The sequence below is a fragment of the Chroicocephalus ridibundus genome, chromosome 8 (assembly GCF_963924245.1).
Source record: "Chroicocephalus ridibundus chromosome 8, bChrRid1.1, whole genome shotgun sequence".
NCBI classification, from domain to species: Eukaryota; Metazoa; Chordata; class Aves; order Charadriiformes; family Laridae; genus Chroicocephalus; species Chroicocephalus ridibundus.
In genome coordinates this window covers 34,742,459-34,762,530 of record NC_086291.1, presented here as the reverse complement: position 1 = coordinate 34,762,530, position 20,072 = coordinate 34,742,459, and the positions used below count along the sequence as shown (strand labels likewise).

Sequence of the window (20,072 nt, the reverse complement as noted above, 5' to 3'; positions counted from 1 at the left end):
TAGACATTTCTGGAAGCCCTCCATTTTGCTTAAATACGAAGCAAGGAGACGATGTTTTTATCTGCTTAATAGAGCTCTTCAAACCATACGCAACCACGTGGCCTAGGCTGGCTATTTTAAAACAACATTCAGCTGAGACTTTTGTTTCCAACAGAATAATTTAACACCCTGCTCTTGCAGAATACTTTCACCCCAGATATCAGAGTGGTTCAGAAAGTCTATGCTGATTTTACAAACCAGGGGGGGCGGGGGGGGAGAGGAATGCAGCAACATGATTCATATCACCTGCAATCCCAGGAGCAGAAGCTTGTACCTGCCCAAAAGAGGCCCCAGGGAGGGACAGGCAGAGGCAGCTTCTCCAGCAACCTCTCCCAAACAGCATCTTTCCTCCTTCTGCTTCTTTTTCCAGCATTTTTTTTTAATCCCCCCCGAACTCCAAGTTCAAGTTACTTAAATTTCACAGAGGGACTGATATCTTCTGATGAAGATGATCCCATCGGTGTTATTGTCTGGCTGCCAGCTCCCAGGAAACAGGCGAGGCATGAGGGCGGTTGCTGTTTTTAACCAGAGGCCGCATCTGACTCGAGCGTTAGGGGAGTTAATGAGTGCTGTGCAGTAGGAGGGAGGGCTGGGAGAAAGCAAACAGGGAAAGCTTTATTTTTATATTTCATTATTTTTATAAGAAAAATAAGCCAGGGACCTTAAGGGGGGCATAAAGGGGATTTTTTTTCTTTTTTTTTTTTAAGTATCAGAATTACAGGTTTGCAGCTGGAAGAGCCCGCTGAGAGGGACATCCTGTGCTCAGAGGTGAATAGAAGGGAGGTGCCTGGGTCTCCATGCAGGACATTACAGGTCAGCTTGCTCTTCTAGGTCTCGATAAAGTCTGGAAGGGAGACAACCCTCTTAGTATATTAGTAGATCCTGTTGGGGATGCAGCTGCAGCCGTGGTCAGACAGGGAAAGCTTTGACTGTATGCGGTAAGGCCCAGACGTGTTCTCCCCAGCTGCTTAAGGTCCACCTCACCTTCTAGAAATCAAGACCTGAACTAATTTGCACAGTATGAGGAACGGACCACCCCAGCCATTCCTGCCAAGGTGAACTCCAAGGTATTCGCATACACACACTACAGCCCTAGAGGAGAGTCCTCTGTAGCTCACCCCATCTACCCAGCCCCATCTCAGAGACAGGACGGGTCTGCATGATGGACCCTCTCTTGGGGGTAAGAGTCCTTAGGCTGCCCCAAGGAGTTCAGGCACCCTGGGAGCTCCCTCACCAGCTCTGAAGGGGGTTCAGGCCACTTGGTGGGTGCTCAGCACCAGGGAAGTTGAAGCCAAACCCAGTCATCTCTAGAAAAGACAGACAGGGTGAGCAAACCTGACACTATTCCCCTTAAAGCAGGAGGGAAAAGGTTAAAAGAGAAGATTTATGGGCATATATCTCTGCCAGAGCCACCAGGTGATCATGTGTACACATTTCTCTACTCTAAGACCTAATTTTACGCCATTTCCCTTGATTTGCTGTTCCTTTTCTCCCATTGCCTTGATTTAGGGCCCAATTATTTCTTGTCCTCTTGCCAATGAAACAAAATATTTCATAAGCACTCCTGCCGCCTCTCCCCACTCCCTCCCTCCTTTGGACGCTGGTTTCAATGCCTGACTCATACCTCATGTTCTGCAAAATTTAGGGTATTTTAGTGAACACCTAATGATGATTTTACCATTTTTCACAGTGATGCAAATGGGATTTGGCAGCAACGAGCTCGCTGTTGGAATTTAAGTGAGTCTGTGGTCCCCACAGCTTTGGCATGTCTTTGCAAAGCAGTCCCTGGGGATTGCCACCTGGGCAGGATTTCCTTCTGATGAGACTGTGTACTTCACTAGGAATGAGCCACATGCCTTGTGCTGGTGGATACACTCTGTACTAGGATAGGGAGAAGGGCAGACAAGTCAACTCAATAGCTCATCTAGTTCCCGACCATACATATGCAATACCCTGCAGGAGTTGTGGCAGCAAGAGCAGGACTGTACTACCACAAGGCAACTCCCTGGCTGGACCACATCACCCCTTCGACATAGCTGCATGCCCATGTCAGCCCCAGCCCTCCAGGGAAGAGTTGGGGACTGCCATCCATACACAAGTACATCTAGGGTCTGGTCCTTCTCCTTAATGATACAGACAACAAATTCTGCCCTCATTAAAAGGAAGTGCAAAGAGTAAGACAAAAAGGACAATGCCTGTCTCTGGTGGGTCCCCAGTCTAAACTTCCAAGCATAATCAAATGTTTAAAGTAGTTCATCACAAAAGGACACTTGGGATCCACCCCAAAACCACAGGAAAGGACAGACTGACTACTGTCATCACACCGAGCACAAACCCTTGGGAATAGTCCCCGGCAAACTCTCTCCTCTCCCTGTAGTTTTACAATAGCTTTCCATTCTTCCTCCCACTCCTGCCCAGGCTTGCGTGATCACAGCGTATAGCATTTCTATAGCATCCTCCTACTAGTTCCCATAATCATATCCAAACCTGTCACAATACAACATAACCATGAAAAAGACAGCTTAAAGTGCTATTTCAATATTGCCCACCTTTTTCAGGGAGATGGATCCATAAAGCGAGGTGAGGAAGGTGAGGGGACCAACAGCACAGATCAAACCAGGTGTTTCCTAGGCTGTGGGCAGGGAGAAAAAGCTAGTCAACAAAAGCTCTGAATCAAGGTGAGCAAAGACTCAAAATTGGGTCTCCTGTATTCTGAACTCATGTCTCGGACCCTGGTAACCTCTGACTTCTATGACCCTCAGCTGCTTGCCTCTACCTGCACAAAACAATTCCTTTAGCCTTTTTTTTTTTTTTCCCCCAAAAAAGAAAACAGTTCACTGGATATGAAGCCTTTCCATCCAAGTGTCATCTGAAAAATTTCAAACCCTTGAAAGTTGTAGCAAAATCGGACTGTGCTCACCAGCCAGCTCTAACTTGGGTTGCTCTTCAGAAGATAAGAATAGCTCCTGTATTGCCTGGCTTGTCCTAATGGCAGGCATGAAGTACCACCTCTCTGGTTTACATGGTGGCACTACATGGATGAGAAGTAAAAAACACTTCAGCCAGCTAGGACAGGTGAATTCCACAGCTTCTCCTAAAGCCAGTGAGGGGCATCTCCAGCGATTCTAGTCCTGCCAATGGTTTGCAGTAACCAGGAAGAAAGATCTTGAGCGTCTGGAGAAGAGGATAGGGAGAGGTACTCTCTTCTAGTTACTTCGAGCTATGCCTGTTCTCTTCACCCTAGCAGACGATTGCCACTGCACATGGAGAAGTGTCCAAACCTGGCTCCATGCTCAGCCACCATTGATGGGGTCAAGCAGGCAAGAGAGCTGGACACAGCTGGGAGATGCAGAGCCCTGTCAGAAACCAGGTGCCAAAGCAGCATGATGGGAAGCCCTAAGAGAGTTAAAGCAACATTCATGCACCCCAAAGCGGGCAGCGGGATCTGGCCTTCACACCCACCACCACAGTTGTTGGCAGTTCATCCACACATTTCACAGAGCCTGGACGACAAGATGAGTCATGCAATGGTGTTTAGCCACGCTAGACTTTTTGCTGCTCTGTTAATGGACTTCTCTCCGAAAAGATTTCCAAAATAATCGACTACCAAATGCCACAAGAGCAAGACCACTTTGGTCTTTGGTAATACAAGAAAGGACTGATGTTTGTTGGGGGGTCTCTTTATCCGAACCTAAGAAACAGAAAGCTAGTTCTACCTAGAAACAGCAAATAAGAATGGAAAAACAAATAAGTAGGAAACCTGAGAAAGGCTTTGCAGACTGCTTCATCCAAAGGCATCTCCTCTCCACTGCAAGGACTATGTAAGACAAGACATCTCTATTTCGAGCATGCCCTGGGAAAAGCTTCCGGGACACCCTGCCTACCACTCTCTGGGGCATCAACCCTGCTCTGGGCTCCCTCTGATTATCAGCCCAGATGAAATCCACCTGCAGCTTGGGAAGGTTTGGGGATTGGTAACTCACAGATCTGTAAGATCCAGAGTCCTTAGAGGATGCTAACCAGCCCAACTTCATTCCTCTTCATCACTTGGTACGATAAGGTCTGCTGTGTTGGCCTGGGGTTTCCTAGATGAATGTCACTTTGCATTTATCATGTGGCTGTGGCTGGCTGGAAGCATCGCCTCCAGGGGAAGCTGACTCACCGTAAGCACACTGTTTTGTATAGGGCCAGCTAAGTCCTGTCCAGTAGACCAGCCTCCCTTCAAGCTATCTGTCAACCTAGCACAGGCTGGACAGTCCCCTGAAGCTAACATACCACAGTTCATATTCCTGGCGAGTACTATCACAGGACTGAACTCCCCTGAAAAGTATTGGAAATAGTAAAAGCTGGCCATTAGGGCAGTTTTATATTGGACAGATATTCTACATTGTAAAGCATGTTTAGAAAGACCATTACACTCTCTCCCGTTTCCTTCCTCAGAGAAAAGATGATAAGTGTCTAGCCGGCTGTTCATAGCCCAGGGCAAGGGAAATACAACATCCTCCGTAACAGCTAGCAGAAGTACCAGAAAGCACAGACATGCAGGGACTCAGAGACAGCTCAGAGACAGAACGACACTTGCCCAGCGCTGCAGCAGTGCCAGTACACTATCAAACTCAAACCACCTCTGGCAAGCCCATTCCAGAGCCTTTGTACCACTCTCCTAGCAGCCGAGGTGCTGAGATGTTAGGGAAAGAGGTGCTTGTTAGAGAGTCTAGCCCTGACCCTGAACAAAACAGAAGTGCCTGGGACTGCTCTCCAGATAACAAGACTACAGCATGCAAGCAGCGCAGTGCCTCTGCGTGGTTACTCTGCTGCCAAAAGAAACCTTTCCCATTTGATTTGACCATTACACAAGCACAGGGAAGAAGTGTGTTTGGTCCCCAGAGAGCTCGCTAAGCCAGTATTTCTGTAGGAAACGGGTGCCTGTGCACCAGAATCTAAATATAGCTTTAAAAAATAAAATCAGCCTCTACTCCATCTGATCAAGAGAAAAGACTTTGGAGGGTAAACCAAGACAGCAGTGTTTGCTCAGATTTATAGAGATACTGAATAACAACTTGGAGAGGTCTCTACTGAATCCATCCCTTGAGCGGAAGTGTAACTACATAACCCTGAAGTCCAGCTATAGTCTTCTTTGCTGCCTGGCAAAATCCCCAAAGGCAGAGAGGAAGAAAGGGCCCTTAATGACCTTCATCAGTGACTTAAGAGGACAGGGCACAGCAGCACACTATCAGGAATTTTGCAGACAATATAAAACAGGAAGGAATGGGTGACAGACCAGATGGTTGCCATGAAGATGATTAAGGGCTTGGAGCACACAACATACAAGGAGAGGCTGAAAGAGCTGGAACTGTTTAGTCCAGAGAAGACAAGGCTCAGGGGGATCTTATCCATGGGCATTTAATTCCTCATAGGAGGCAGTAAAGACAACAGGTCCAGGCTCTTCTCAGTGGTAACAAGCATAAATTGAAATACATTAAATTACGTTTATACACAAGACCTTTTTTTTACTGTAGGGGCAATCTAACACCTTAACAGGTTGCCCAGAGAGGCATCCATCCTTGGAGGAATTCAAATGCTGACTGGATGTGGTCCTGGGCAGCCTGCTTCAGCAGACCCTGCTTTGAGCAGGCAGGTTGAACTAGACAATCTCCAGAGGTCCCTCCAACCTCAGCCATTCCGTGATTCTACTGGATGCAGGATTCGGGGTACCCTATTCTGATGCTGGGAACAGCAGGAATGTGGTTAGGGCCACAGCAGATCTTCTATCCCTTGTCCCACCTCATCTCATTTTTAACAAAGGTTTGGATTCAAAGAGCTCCAGCACTCTCTCCAAAAGGAGCTGCTAAGAAAAACATTTACATTGCTTCAGCCTTGGAAGAGCAGATGTCAGAGATCAGTTTTTCCGTTCATCCATGGGATGGATCAGATCAAAAAAGCAGGGGCAACAGAAATCCTAAAACATGTAGGTCCTCAAATGCTAGAACATTTCCCAGCCCTTTCTTTGACAGATTGGGGTAAAAAAAAAGACAGCACAGAAGAAAGACGAAACTTGGTTTACTGGACCCTCCTAATCGAGCTCTAGTGCCTAGCATCAAAAATTAGCTGATTAAAATCCAATTTCAAAGCTTATTAACTTTTGAATGAGAAATGCCGCCATAGTGAGCTTACTCCAGCACGCTATTTCTGGCTTGGCAGAAGTGGCTGGCAGGGAAAAGCAGCTCTTTGCTTATCAGCACCCAGCTAAGACCCAGATGAGGCAGGAGAATTTCACCTCCCCAGACCACTTTAAACAAAGACTAAATGAACAAAGGGACTTCCCTTAAGCCAGCTATTAAAAACGGCTGGGAATTTCCCCTTCATGCCACCACAGATCATTTGAAAGCCACAAAGAGCCCTTGTGTTGCATTTCTAAGCTACCCAACATTCACATCCTTGCAAGATATTATGGTCAGGCTGGCAACTGCCAGCTCTGTCATGAACTCTCTGGGTATTTTCAGCCCATGTCCTCCTTGCCCAAGCACAGCAAAGAATGGGGCTGACTCAGAAAAGCAGAGGCTTGTGTCCTTACAGCAGCTGTACCACCCCAAGTAGCTCTATCCCACTGGACAGTGGGATAAGTGGCCTTGCTGGCCAAGGGAGATGGCGAACAAAGCTGAGATCTATTTGCCACAGGGACATAAATCCCACTCCTAACCTGTGATCCCTCCAGACCCCTTTCAGTATGTTTTAAAGTATGCAAGATATAGGGTGGAGTTGCATCCTAGAGTTTCAGCGTTGAACACATTCCTTATCCTAAGGACAAGTGGAGGGTGAAGCACTGCCCCTTGGGGAGCCAGTTCACCCCATCCCCTTCTGTTTGAGGTATACCTCACCATACTGCTTGCGAAGAGTTTCCCAGCTTCTCCCCTCTTTCCCAGGCACAGCAACCGTAAAGATGAGAAATGCAACACACAATTCCATAGCAAACTTTTTCAGATGCTAAGGGTACATTTTTTCTCTCAGGTACACAGTTTTTCAGAACATCTCTCATCTGGGGAGACAGTATTTAAGGCCACCTGTGCCCAAACAAGGGGATTCACCTCTTCTGCTGAAGTACTGACTTTATCAGATGAATGCAGTAGTTGTCTACCTCAGCTATTGACAGGGACTCAAATGCATGTAGCAAGTGTGGCAACTGTGAAGCACAAAGGTCTGGGTCTGAGTCTAACTCTTGTCCCGCTCCCAGTGAAACACACGACATATTCTCAAAAAGCATCAGAACAAGGCAAGGTTAACACCAAAGCATAGGGGGGAAAGGCAATTCATGCTATTGTACATTAAAGAAAGAAGGCAGCAGGTGGTCTGGGTGACGACATTCGCTTTGAAGAATGGCTGGTGACAGCTACACGACAAACACCTTGTCTCTGGGAAGTGCGCCTTGGTATCTTCTTTCCTTTCTCCTGCTCTGCTTCAGTTATACAGATGGGCATGACGCAGGCAGAAGCCATTCTAACTTCTGGAGGATGAACAGTTGTGGGCTCTGCCACCAGTTAGTGATCTGGAATAACCTCCCTGCACATTTATGCAAGCCCTTCAGAAGACTCCTGCTCTAGCAGATCAGGCCCAGGCTTTCAGAAGAAGGAAATCAGTTATTTTCATGCATCCCTTCACAATGACCAACCAGGGACACAAGGGCACATTCCCACTATGCACAGTGCCTCTGGGGAAGGGAGCAGCCTGGACAGCACAAACCAAAGGCCTTCCCCATCAAAGCCAAACCGGACAGAGCATGCCATGATGGGGAGAGAAAATGGTTTAGCAGCTTACTTCACCTACACATGGGGCACCCAGCAGCACACAGCTGGGATCCAGTCTCTGAGACTGAGCTCATTGAAAAATATTGGTACAAAAAATGTAGTAGTATAATACCTCCCTGCTGGCAGGGAGGCAGCTATTGCATTGGGGAAAGAACACATTTCTCCTCTTAAGAGAGGCTGGGTAGGGGTTGGGACAGAAAGGAAGCTTTTTCTATAAACAACAGGTTTTCTCTTACACAAATTACCTCTACCAGCAGAGTCTAGCTCTCCTATTACACAGTCTATGCCATCACACTAGCCAAAAGGAGTAAGGGTCCCCACACAGCCTGAGATGGGGTCAGAAAGTCAGCACAGGTTCTGCAAGTGTCACTTTTGAGCTCCAACTGTACGCTCCCAAGAGCTGTAACCCTGCTCTCTCCCACAAGCTACACCGTGCTACATACTCCAGCAGCAAGCTACAACCAAGCTGTGAAACAACACTTGGAAGTGAAGACAACACCAGGTCACCCAGGCAAACGCTGAGGAGAGGTGACAGTAACAAGGAGAGTTATGTTTAGCCTCACATCTGTGCTGTTTGGAGGCTGTCTTCAGGGGAGGAGGAAAAACATCTTAAGAATAAGTCTTTTACTTGGAAAACACCCAACCTGGGAATAAACTAAAAAAAAAAAACAAAAAAAAAAAACAACAGTCTGAGAGAATAGGTAATTCAATGGAGAGAGATTGTTGAATAGAAGAGGTCAGGAGATGCAGGGAACACACATGCAGAACGACCAGCCCAGGGAATATTTGGGGAAAGCAGACATCTTTGGCGCGGACAGGCATGCTCCTGCTCCCCCTGCCTGGCTGTCTCACCAGCATCATCTTGCAGGGGAAGGAAGGAAGCCCTGTGCCACCTCCACTTCTCACAGACTCCCCTCCTATAGCAGGGGGAACTAGCTCCAGTATTCCCTGAGCTCTTCCATCCCAAAGCCTGTCAGAAAGCCAGATGCCAGGCAGGAACTGGTGAAGGTAGCCCAGTGTGGAGGACCTGCAAAATCACTGAATCTGGGCCTCAGGCTGGAACTAGCAGCCTAACATCAGAGCCCTCCTGCACCTCCTCCGAAAAGCACTGGTACTTCTTTCCTTAGCCTCATTCAGCCCCCACCACACCATCTCTCACCACACCATCTCTCACCACACCATCTCTCACCACACCATCTCTCACCACACCATCTCTCACCACACCATCTCTCACCACACCATCTCTCACCACACCTGGTCCTGGACCACATCCAGGTTGCAACAGCAAGCGCCCACAGAGGAGCAGAAAGGCACACACTGCTCAGGGACCAGCTCAAGCACACAATTGCAAGCACATTCCGACCTAGAAGGCTACAGAGGCTACAAAGTCCTAGAAGACTACAAAGATGTTGTAAGGCTATGTAGGGAGAAAATTAGAAAGGCTAAAGCCCAACTAGAACTTTGGATGTTAAGAACAATAAAAAGAGTTTCTATAAATATATTAGTAACAAAAGGAGGACTCAAGAGAATCTCCACCTTTTATCAGGTGAGGGCAGTTAGAGTGATAAAGGATGATGAGAAGGCTGAGGCACTTAGTGCCTTCTTTACCTCAGTCTTCAGTAGCAGAGTTGGTTGTTCTCTGAGTACCCAGACACCTAAGCTAATAGATAGGAGCAGGGAGCAGAATGAAGTCCCCGTAATCCAAAGGGAGATAGTGAGGGACCTGCCCCAACACCTGGACGTACACAAGTCTATGGGGCCAGATGGGATCCACCTGAGGGTACTGAGGGAGCTGGCAGGAGTGCTCACCGAGCCACTTTCTATCATTTACCAGTAGTCCTGGCAAATCGGGGAGGTCCCAGTTGACTAGCATCTAGCAAATGTGACGCCCATCTACAAAAAGGGCCAGAAGGATGATCCGGGGAACTACAGGCCGGTCAGCCTGACCTTGGTGCCTGGGAAGGTCAAGGAACAGGTCATCCTGAGTGCCATTACGTGGCACACGAAAGACAAACAGGTGATCAGGCCCAGTCAGCATGGGTTCATGAAAGGCAGGTCTGCTTGACAAACCTGATCTCCTTCTATGACAAAGCGACCCGCTTGGTGGATGAGGGAAGGGCTGTGGGTGGTGTTTACCTGGACTTCAGCATCTTCCTGGAGAAACTGACTGCCCATGGCTTGGACAGAAGTAGCCTTCACTGGGTTAAAAACTGGCTGGAGGGCCAGGCCCAGAGAGTGGTGGTGAATGGAGGTAAATCCAGTTGGCGGCTGGTCACGAGTGGTGTTCCCCAGGGCTCGGTACCAGGACCAGTTCTCTTTAATATTTTTATCAATGATCTGGATGAGGGGATTAAGTGCACCCTCAGTAAGTTTGCAGACAACACCAAGTTGGGTGGAAATGTTGACCTGCTTGAGGGTAGAAAGGCTTTGCAGAGGGATCTGGACAGTCTGGATGGATGGGCCAAGGCCAATGGTATGAGGTTCAACAAGGCCAAGTGCCGGGTCCTGCACTTTGGTCACAACAACTCCATGCAGCTCTACGGGATTGGGGCAGAGTGGCTCGAAAGCTGCCTGGCAGAAAAGGACCTGGGGGTGTTGGTCAACTGCCACCTGAATATGAGCCAGCAGTGTGGCCAAGAAGGCCAACAGCATCTTGGCCTGTATCAGGAGCACTGTGCTGAGTAAAACTAGGGACGTAACCGTCCCCCTGTATTTGGCACTGGTGAGGCCCCACCTTGAATATTGTGTTCAGTTTTGGGCCCCTAACCACAAAAAAAGACATTGAGGTGCTGGACCGTGTCCAGAGAAGGGCAACGAAGCTGGTGAGGAGTCTGGAGAACAAGCCTTATGAGGAGCAGCTGAGGGAGCTGGGGTTGTTTAGTCTGCAGAAAAGGAGGCTGAGGGGAGGACCTTATAGCTCTCTACAACTACCCGAAAGGAAGGTGTAGAGAGGTGGGGGTCAGTCTCTTCTCCCAGCTAACAAGCAATAGAACAAGAGGAAATGGCCTCAAGTTGCACCAGGGGAGGTTTAGATTGGATATTAGGAAAAATGTTTACACGGAAAGGGTTATCAAACATTGGAACAGGCTGCCCAGGGAAGTGGTGGCATCGCCATCCCTGGAGGTATTCAAAAGACAGGTAGACGTAGTGCTTAGCAACATGTTTTGGTGATGGTTTTTGGCAGAGTTAGGCTGATGGTTGGACTAGATGATCTGAAAGGTCCCTTCCAACCTAGACAATTCTATGATTCTATAATTCTAGTCTTCCAGTGTCCCAGCATCTGCCAGACCATGGTGGCAAGAGGTGCCCACTGCATGGTGGCAAGAGGTGCCCTCCCTGCCCACTGCACTTCAGTCCCAAGAATGCAGCACCGTGCTCTGTTTGACCAGTTATAACTTCACACAACCAACCACCTGAGCCAACAAATCTAGACAGACTCCCTAGGGTCATTTTCCCTGTCACTGTTTCAGCAGCAGGTGACAGATCTGAGCCACACTGCTTTACAGAAGGCTACAAATATGATTTCCTCCCCCCCAAAACTAGACCTGTTTCCATCTGTCTTGACCCCCCTGCACCCTGCCTAAGGATTGAGCGACTGGCAGTTCAGACCTCACTAAGCATTAATCCACAATTCAAATCAGAAACCCAAATCTCTAATTTGCTTCATCCTGAAGTCACTTAAATGTAAGCAAGACTCATGGTCCTACTTCTGTATTTATTTTTATGATTGCAGGTATTATCATTGTTGTACTAACAGTGCTTTAGTTGTGATTATAAATGTACAAACTCACATGCCTATATATGTGCAAGCATGCATCCGCACACACTCACTCTTCTACCTCTTGAGAAATGGGTCCGTTACGCTTTCTTCTGCTACTGATAAAATATTGATTAGGGAATTTGAAAATTTGAAATGATTTAGGAGTCCCTGGATGGGAAACGTAATGTACTGTGCCGGTCGCATTATGAGCCATCCATCACCTGTCAGCAAGCAGCAAGAAAGTGACAGAATCAATACAAACGTGTCTGAAGATGGGTTTAACTCATTTCCCTTCCCCCTCGGGCAATGGCTGGAGCGTCCCAGCTGGAGGAGAAGGGAGGCTTGGTAGCTAACACCAGGCCAACCTCAGTCCACCCCAAGTGCAAGGAGGTTAACTCCTTCCTCAGAAGTCCACCCACACCAGGGCCAAGAGCCAAGGTAAGTGACCTCAGACACACTACTGGGGAGCACAGCCAGGCCAGCCAGCCAGGAATTGCTAATTTGGACCCTGAGGGCTGCGTTCAGCTGACCCTGTGTCAGCACAGAGAGCTGTTGGAGGCGGTCCAGGGTACTCGAGACCTCCATGGGGATCACAGCACCTGCAGGGCTCTTACTGAGGCAGCTTCTACCAACTTGGGCAGGTTGTTATTTACCCCTAAAGTCTCCCACAGCTCGTAAACATTTTCAGCTCCTGCCTCTCCCAGCACACCTTAGCACATAGAACATTCCCAGAGAAACACATAACATCATTCTACTTTCAGAGGGACCAGGCTGAGCAGTGCCATGGTATACATTCCTGCCTTACTTCCCTAGCCATTGCTGCCTGGTTCCTCCCATGTACATATTCAGCACCAATTTCCTTTCTGCATTGCCAACCTTCAGTCAACAGGACCTGATCCAGCTCCTTGTTACACCACAGAGCATGTTCCTTAAGTACCTGTTTTTCTTACTAGGTCCAAGAGTCTTTTAAAATAGAAAAAGAAGTGGGAGGGCAGGGGGAATCCATCCATAGGGTGATATATCGTCCTCCCATACTTTGCAGATGGATTCAATTGGCCTGTGATCCTATTTTGCAGATTCCCTTAGAGCACTGTAATTCATCCTGCAAGGAATTTCAAATGAGACTGGACAGAGCAGCAGAGAAATGATAGGAGCTGAGCACCCTGACTCGCTCCTCAGGGCAGGATGGCCAGGCAGGCTATTGCTCATATGTTATTAGAGTTAATTATTCCAAGGGTACACCGCAGGAGCTGACAGCAGCACAAGGCCAGCTCAGACAAGGCCAACATAGTGTCCTTGGTCCAGAGAGGCTGTTCCCAAAAGTTGCTCCTCAACTCAGGCCAGCCCACCATAGGCCACATATGGCAGCAACATGAACACTGGCTGCAGAGCACGTGGCATGGCGCAGGGGGTGGAGCAGGGGAAAAGGGGATGTTCCACAGCACAAGACACCTTTTGACCTGCCAGCTGTGGGGTGGGAGGCCCAACAGCCTGCTGGGCGCAAGCAGTGAGGATCTCCAAGCTCGCCCCCTTGACTGACTCTTCTCTGTCATGACAGAAGCCTGACAGACACCTCCTCCTGATGCCTTTCAAGGCTCCAGGGAGGCAGCACTGGCCAATGGATATGAGAGCAAGCACTCCTCTTCTGGGCAGCTCTTTTCTCCTCTGTTCTTTCTGCAAGGGTGAAGCTTCAGCCTTCAGTCAGAGTCAAGTCACTGCCTTGGCTTTAGGAGGTTCAGCCCTTCTACAGGCAGCAGAAGCAGCCAGAAGGGTGCCACAGCCCAGCGCTGCCATGTTGGCGGATGATGTGACTGCAGGTAAAGCTCCTTGGCAAAAATTTCTCATTTATTTTGCTTTTAATTCCATTATTTAATAGACTGCAAAACCCTTAATGTGGGAGTCTCAACTACTGCCTCTGTGCAATTCACTCTGGATACGTCTCCTCTACCTTACCATTCCTAATAGACTCTATAAATGGTTTCCAAATCCAGCAGAAGTGGTCTATTTGCTGCCTAGTATACCATGTAATCTTTTGCAGAGGTGGTATTGATCTTATTAAACCTGCAGCCATTGAGTCCTCAGATGTGCCTCAGCATTTGCTTTCCTACAGCAAAGTATAGCACCTCTTCTAGCCCCACAGCAACACCAAGGTGACAGCACCAGCCTACACTGACCTGGAGACGAGACAATCACTGCATTTCTGAGAACGATTTAATAGTCAGTAGAGCCACAGCTGTAGGGTACTTAGTCAGAAGCAATACCCCGTCTCAAAAAGGAATGTCTGAGTCATTTTAACTGTAAGGGACAGAAATTAGGGACTAATTCAGCCCGTAACAGGCACTGAATGCTGAGCCCAGAAGCAGCTCTGCTCGTGGCTAATGGATTTTAAATAGTAAGACCAGCTCGGGGCTCTCAGCTCACCGCTCCAGGACACTCTCAAGACCCATTTGCAGCCACCTTGCCAAATTTTTCTCCCCCATCCACAAAAGGAAAAACTCATGCAATTATTTGCACAGCCCTCTCCAGACAACTAAGCCTTCCCACAGCACACAAGCTGGCTCCGGGTGAGAGAGGAGAGGCACACAGTCCTGAGGCTGCAGAAACCCAGGCAAGGGAAGAGGCATCAAGCCACAAAGCACAAAGTTGGAGCTCTCTAAAAAATATCTATATACACATCTATATGTGCAGGGACATGAGGCTAACCTTTCTGAAGGGAAGGCAGCACCATAATGTGCTGGGAAGGAAGAGGCATAGAGCACAGTCTAACCAGACGCTTATCTGACATAGCATCAGTGCAGGGTTATGTTCCCAGGCTGTCTTGGCAGCGGCATCCAAGGAGAGGACAGATGGCAGCTCCACAAAGCAGCGTTAGGACCACAACTAGTGTCTTTCTTCTAGACGAGGCTCTCATGCTGCCAGCTTACAGGAGTCACTGAAGAAGATGGTGATAAGTGGCCACCGTCTGGCCCAGAGGCACTGGGGTGCCAAGCAGAGGGGAGATAGAGACGCGGCTTCCACCCCTTTGATATTCGTGCTGACCTAGTTGTGTCAGCCCCGCTTGTCAGCCCATCTGTCATGGTGCTGGTTCCTGCCGGGGCCTCAGGACTTGCAAAGGTGGCTTCACATGTTGGACTATTCATCTTCTTGGGTTGCTGGGACAAGAGGTCTGACAGCCCTATTAGTTATCCCACAAAGCAGAGCCCAAACATATCCTCAGAGAGGGGGACAGGGAAAATCCCCAGGGAACACCAAAAGCTACATGGCTCCTGGTTTCCCAGGCCTCAGGAAAAAGGCAAAGCAGCAGCACAGCCTGAGCACTGAAATCCTTGCAAGAAGTACGTGGGGAAAAGCCCTGGAAGCTGAAGCTTTCACCCATCATCTGCCATCTTTCTTTAGCCAAGAGTAAGTTACCACTGTTAATGGGCAGGGATCATCCCCATTTTTGGGCTGACCTTTCAAGCACTGTCCTGGGATGTCCCCAGGCTGGAGGGTGGGACGTCAACATTTTAAACAAAGCTACACACTGCAGCTCCAGAGCTCTTCCAGGAAGAAGCACAGGCCCAACGCTCACTTGTGCTAGGACCAAGATAACATTGTGCCTTCGCTGGACTGGTATGGAGATCTAAACTATTCCTGCACCACCCCCAACTAATCAGAGTCTTCAAGGCAGCACATCAGTGCTCCAGGAGCTAGCCACCCACACACACGCTGCTGTCTATGAAGAGGAAGAAATATTGCTCCAACAGCCCAAAGAAAGAAATCATCCACACCTACGTGATGCCCACATGTTCTGGAAGCAGCAGTTCAGGACCTGCATCTCTCTACTCCAGAAAAGAACTAGAATGTATACAACAGCTCACCAAGGCACTGAAGGAACCAGGTACAGGTATTAGCAGTTGGGTGACTAAGAGAAACAGTGTCCTGCAAGTCCTCAGGACACATCAGTGGGAAGCATTGCTTCAGTAAGATAGCGAGAAGTGCCCTGCTCCCAAAGCTGCCAAACAAAGAGCTCCTCCAAACCGGTACAAGTGTTTCCAAGTGGCACACACAGCCCCAGGCTGTGCATCAAGGCAGCTCCTTCCTCCCCATCTGTGCTGGCTTTTGGGTAGGGATCTCCACATGAGTGATTATAAGCCAGCTACTCACCATCACCCAAGGCTGTCCACCTGCCCTGCCAACACCTCCAGCAGAGCAGGAACCCAGCCAGCACTAGGTCCAGAATCAGCCCCAGCAGCTCAGAACACAGCCAGGAGCCAGAGACAAAGCAAAGGCTTAGTAAAATGGAATGTGTCGTAGGTGGGGAGGAGGGGAGACAACTCTTTAAGCAAGTAATTTCAATTGCCTTGAGAAAACAGGTTGTTAAAATGATGGAAATAAATGGGTTGTTTGAGCAGCCTCAGAAATGCTTTCAGAGAAAGCTTCCAGGTAGGAACGTTGATTGCAAATACTTATTAACTGCTCCTTCATTATCAAAGAGATGTGATACATATGTTTACATATTTTGATAGGTTTTTATTAATCCTACTTACTGTTTAATTCCCTAAACCTGCCCAGAAGAACTGTCACTAAACGACTCCCTAAGCACAGCCTCAACTTCTGTACAGGCAGGCGTGGGCATTAGAGGAGTCACTCAAGCACCTGCCTTTACTGAGGAACACGCGTTGCCAGTGCTAGACCTGAAATGGCTCTTTTGATCACAGCCTCCCAGAAAGGAGAATCTTCCTTCAGATGGTGCATGGTAGGGTCACTTGCCTGCCTTTGTCCACTCATGACAGCCATCAGCCAAGAAAGCATAAGTCCCTCTAATTCAGCCTCCTGTCTCCAACAGCAACCGAGCTTGATGCTAATGGAAAGAGCTGAACAGAAGGTGGAACATGGAGGTGTTTTCCCAGGACATTTCTCCAGCTCCTAGCAGCCCAGCACTTAAAAAATTCCGAAGCTGTAAATTGCTCCAGGGCTGTGTTTGGGCCCATCATCAAGAGTTATCTGCCATGAAATTGCCAAATTTCTTTTTAAAGGTTCATGATAGTTTTGGCCTCCACAACATCCCAGAACAACAAGTTTCTGGGGTTGAATGACTTCCTCCCTACTCGTGGCTTGTAATACTGTTTGGTTTAAACATGCAGCCCGCTATTTTTGGTGGGAAGCCCCGTCTTCTTGCCCTGAAGGAAACAACAATTGACTCCTTATCACCTTCTTGGGTGATTTTATAGGTGTGTCTCAAGTTCTCCTCACTCACATCTTTTCCAAGCTCGTGAGTCCTGATCTAGGCTACCCTCAGGTGGAAGCTGCAACACCATCGAGTTACATAAAGCACAGCTCCCTGTTCCAGCCAACATCTTCTCCAGCAGCAACATCAGCGCGAGCGATGCACTGTGCTGGGACATGGGTTCTCCTGTGGGGCTCCTCACTGGAGTTGTTCTTCTGATGAAGAACCTGAAGGTCAGTTTATTTTAAGCAGGGCTTGAGAGATGCACAGGCAGAGGATGAGTGAGGAGGATCCTTGCCCCTACACGACTGCACAGCCTGCCACAGGCCACTGCTTCAACGAGAGATAAGATTTTTCCCTGAGGAGGCCTGTGCTGGAGAGATGCAGAGACTGTCACTTCCTGGCCACTTGGGCAGGGGTTTCTGTCCAAAGCAGAGGCATCATGCTGACGGCCAGATGCCTGCAGGCTTACACAGCCTCCATCACCCCACTGGGACCCCACCAGCCCTCCTTCTAGCAATCCTGCCTGGGGACTGCAATGTTCCAGCTAGAAACTGCCCTCTCAGTACACAAGAAGCACAATGATGTCGGTATGACCTGCAAAGTCCACCTACCACAGAGAGTCAGTCCACAAACACATTTCATTTTCAACAGGAGCAAAGTACTGCTGAAAACCCTGGTGTGCCGCCAAGTCATGGATTCTTCATCATTAGCACCTTGCCTTAAGACTGCACAGAGCATGGCTGGTGTTTGCAAGAGAAAATGGGAAATATCCTTTCTCCACATACAACCATTACAAAACTCTTCATCAGAAGGGTAAACCCATCAGGACCCAAAGCAGCCAGGCTCATAAGTACAAATTGGCAGGCACAACGTATCTGATGGCCTTCATTCCCTGGCAAATATCTCCTATCAGCTCAAGCACTGAAAAAAACCCCCAAAAAATAATAAAAAGCAGTTGCAGCTTTCTATATACAGCCAGAACATTGGCTCGGTGTTGCAATTTTCATGCCGTTAGAGCAAAGACACTGGGTCACAGCAACCAGATGTGTTTTGGCATCCAAATGTGAGATCCACAGAGCTCTAGGCCCTCAGCATCTCTGCAGAGTCCCAAAACGGAACCACACGTTTTGGCACAAAAGCCAGTCCCCAAGTCAACTGTGGGCAAAACCCAAATTCACCTCCCAGCCACACACACTCCATACACACCTCCACCAGATGGGCCAACACAGCAGTCCTAGAACTCCATACCCTGTTTAGTTCAACCCTATCCCAGTGCCTGCAAAGCCCACTAAGAAGCTTTCTTTTACTAGCATCCAAGTAGAGCCCACACGCCCAAAGCTTTGGGCCTGTCTGTATACCCCATATAGTATTTCCACCACAGAGAGAAAACAGCAGCAGGACTTCCCACGTGCACAAACCTTATCCCTCCCTCATTGCAACTGTGTGGTCCCGGAGGCCTTAATTAACTGGCATGCCTTCTCACAGGGAGCTGCTCTACGGGAACATTTACATGTTCAACTCCTTTGGACAAGTTCACAGACAGGCGGCTAATCCTCTCCCAGGTCTCAATGTCATATCAATTTCCTGTTCGAAGCTGAGCTCTCTCCATCAGGGTTTTTAGACTAATGAGATGTACCGAGGCCTTCAACTCTGGGAATATCAAATGCAGTGGGATTCAATTTCACTTGACTTTCATGTGGTTTTCCCTTTGCAATTAACACCACACAATATGCAACTTCTCCTCATCCTACCACCAGATACAATCTCCGCTCGAGACAAACATGTCAAGAAAGGTGACGCTTTCACTTTATACTACCAAAGGCTTCTAACAATTTTTTTCGCTTTTTTCCCCCTCCATGAATATAATCCACATCCTCAAGGTGATATTCAGAATGTCAAATCTCCAAGAGCAGTGGCATGGGTCCCTGAGGGCTTGCAGGTACAGCAGCCCTTCCTGCTTCTTACTCACATGGATTATACTCCAGAAACACTGGTGCGTGGGCATAGGCTCAGAGAGGATTTTGTAGGTCAGCCTTTCCTACCATCATTATAGGGCTAAGGATCTCCAGTGTGTCTGAGCAAAGATGGAGAGGCATGAAACCATCCCGCATCCTTCACAAAGGCAGCCTGTTAGTCTTCCTGACACAGCAAACGTCCCTTTCCTCTTATTTCTGCCACAATCCTCCAGGCCGTGCTAATCAGGTCACAGAACTGATTGCCAGCTCCCCGGGCACATAATGCTCCTGCACCAGCCAAGGTCTTCCACAAGTTTTTGGGGAGCTGAAGGGAAGGATGAGCCTTCTGATCTCTTCACACCTTGCTTACTGTAAAAGGAAGCCGGCTTGACTGGGGTTGCCGGACACCGTGAAAACAATTAATACAGCCAATCAGCTCCCACCTTCGAATTTCATCCCTGGGTGTTAAATGAAGGAGTTGAGCAAAGTTGGGCCCTGAAGGCTTTCTACGCTGCTAAGACATGACAGCGTGCAATAGCCATAGCTCAGAGACAACACAGACAACAGCCAACACTTTTTCTTTTAAACCTGCATGAGCTCAGCTGTACCATACCTGGCAGGAACTACAGGAAAGGTAATGCCTCTTTTGATCAGAAGAGTCTGGAACAGTCCCTCTGTGGAGCAAGGACAGGCTGCACAGCAATATAGCATGGTGCAAAAACCTGGTCAGCAAGGGGCAATTCTTGCAGGCACTGGTATATGAAGGTTTTGAGGGAGGATATGTGTATTTTAATGTCCATTACTACAACCAGACGCTGCCAAAATCCTACAGCCCCGATCCACCAGAAATCCCTGCAGGAGGGCTCCTGCAACCCCTGTGGCCAGGAAACACCTGTGGTGGGAGGGGAAGATCATGCCCTAAGCAAAAGCAGGGTGAGTCAAGTCTGCATCATTCCAGGAGCGAAGCAAATTCTTCTCCACAGATAAGAAAATAAGAGTCACCAACCATCTACCCCACACAGCTTGACCCTGGGCTCCCGTTTCAGAAGACACATAGGAGTTCAGAGCAAGATTTGGGGTTCTCTCTCCAAATTAATCTCTTGGGGAGCAATTTTGCTGCCATTCAAGCACAGATACTAAATATACCCTGTTTAAAGGCACCGTGCACTGTGCAATATATTCCAGATTAGTATGTAAAAAGCCTCATTTTTCCGAAGACAACTGTTTTATTTACAAGACCTCGGTTGCTACCCTGACTTTTCTGCACCGGAAGGGACTTGCCTGGATTAAACAGCAAAAACCCA

At 48.4% G+C, this 20,072-nt stretch overlaps 1 protein-coding gene across 4 annotated transcripts in view; it reads right to left on the bottom strand.

Annotated features, from left to right (window-relative positions):
• SEC16B (SEC16 homolog B, endoplasmic reticulum export factor) overlaps positions 1 to 20,072 on the bottom strand; it is an 80,439-nt gene that overhangs the window by 35,640 nt on the left and 24,727 nt on the right. The window contains exons 26-27 of one of the 4 annotated variants that reach the window (XR_010072338.1): positions 2,589 to 2,671; positions 813 to 883 (exon numbers count right to left, since the gene is read on the bottom strand). The exons of 2 other annotated variants lie outside the window; for them this stretch is intronic. The gene's annotated coding sequence lies outside the window, so the exon portion shown is untranslated. Of the gene's footprint in view, positions 1 to 812; positions 884 to 2,588; positions 2,672 to 20,072 lie in introns of those variants that run through there. One more of the 4 variants, XR_010072339.1, reaches the window with a different exon arrangement.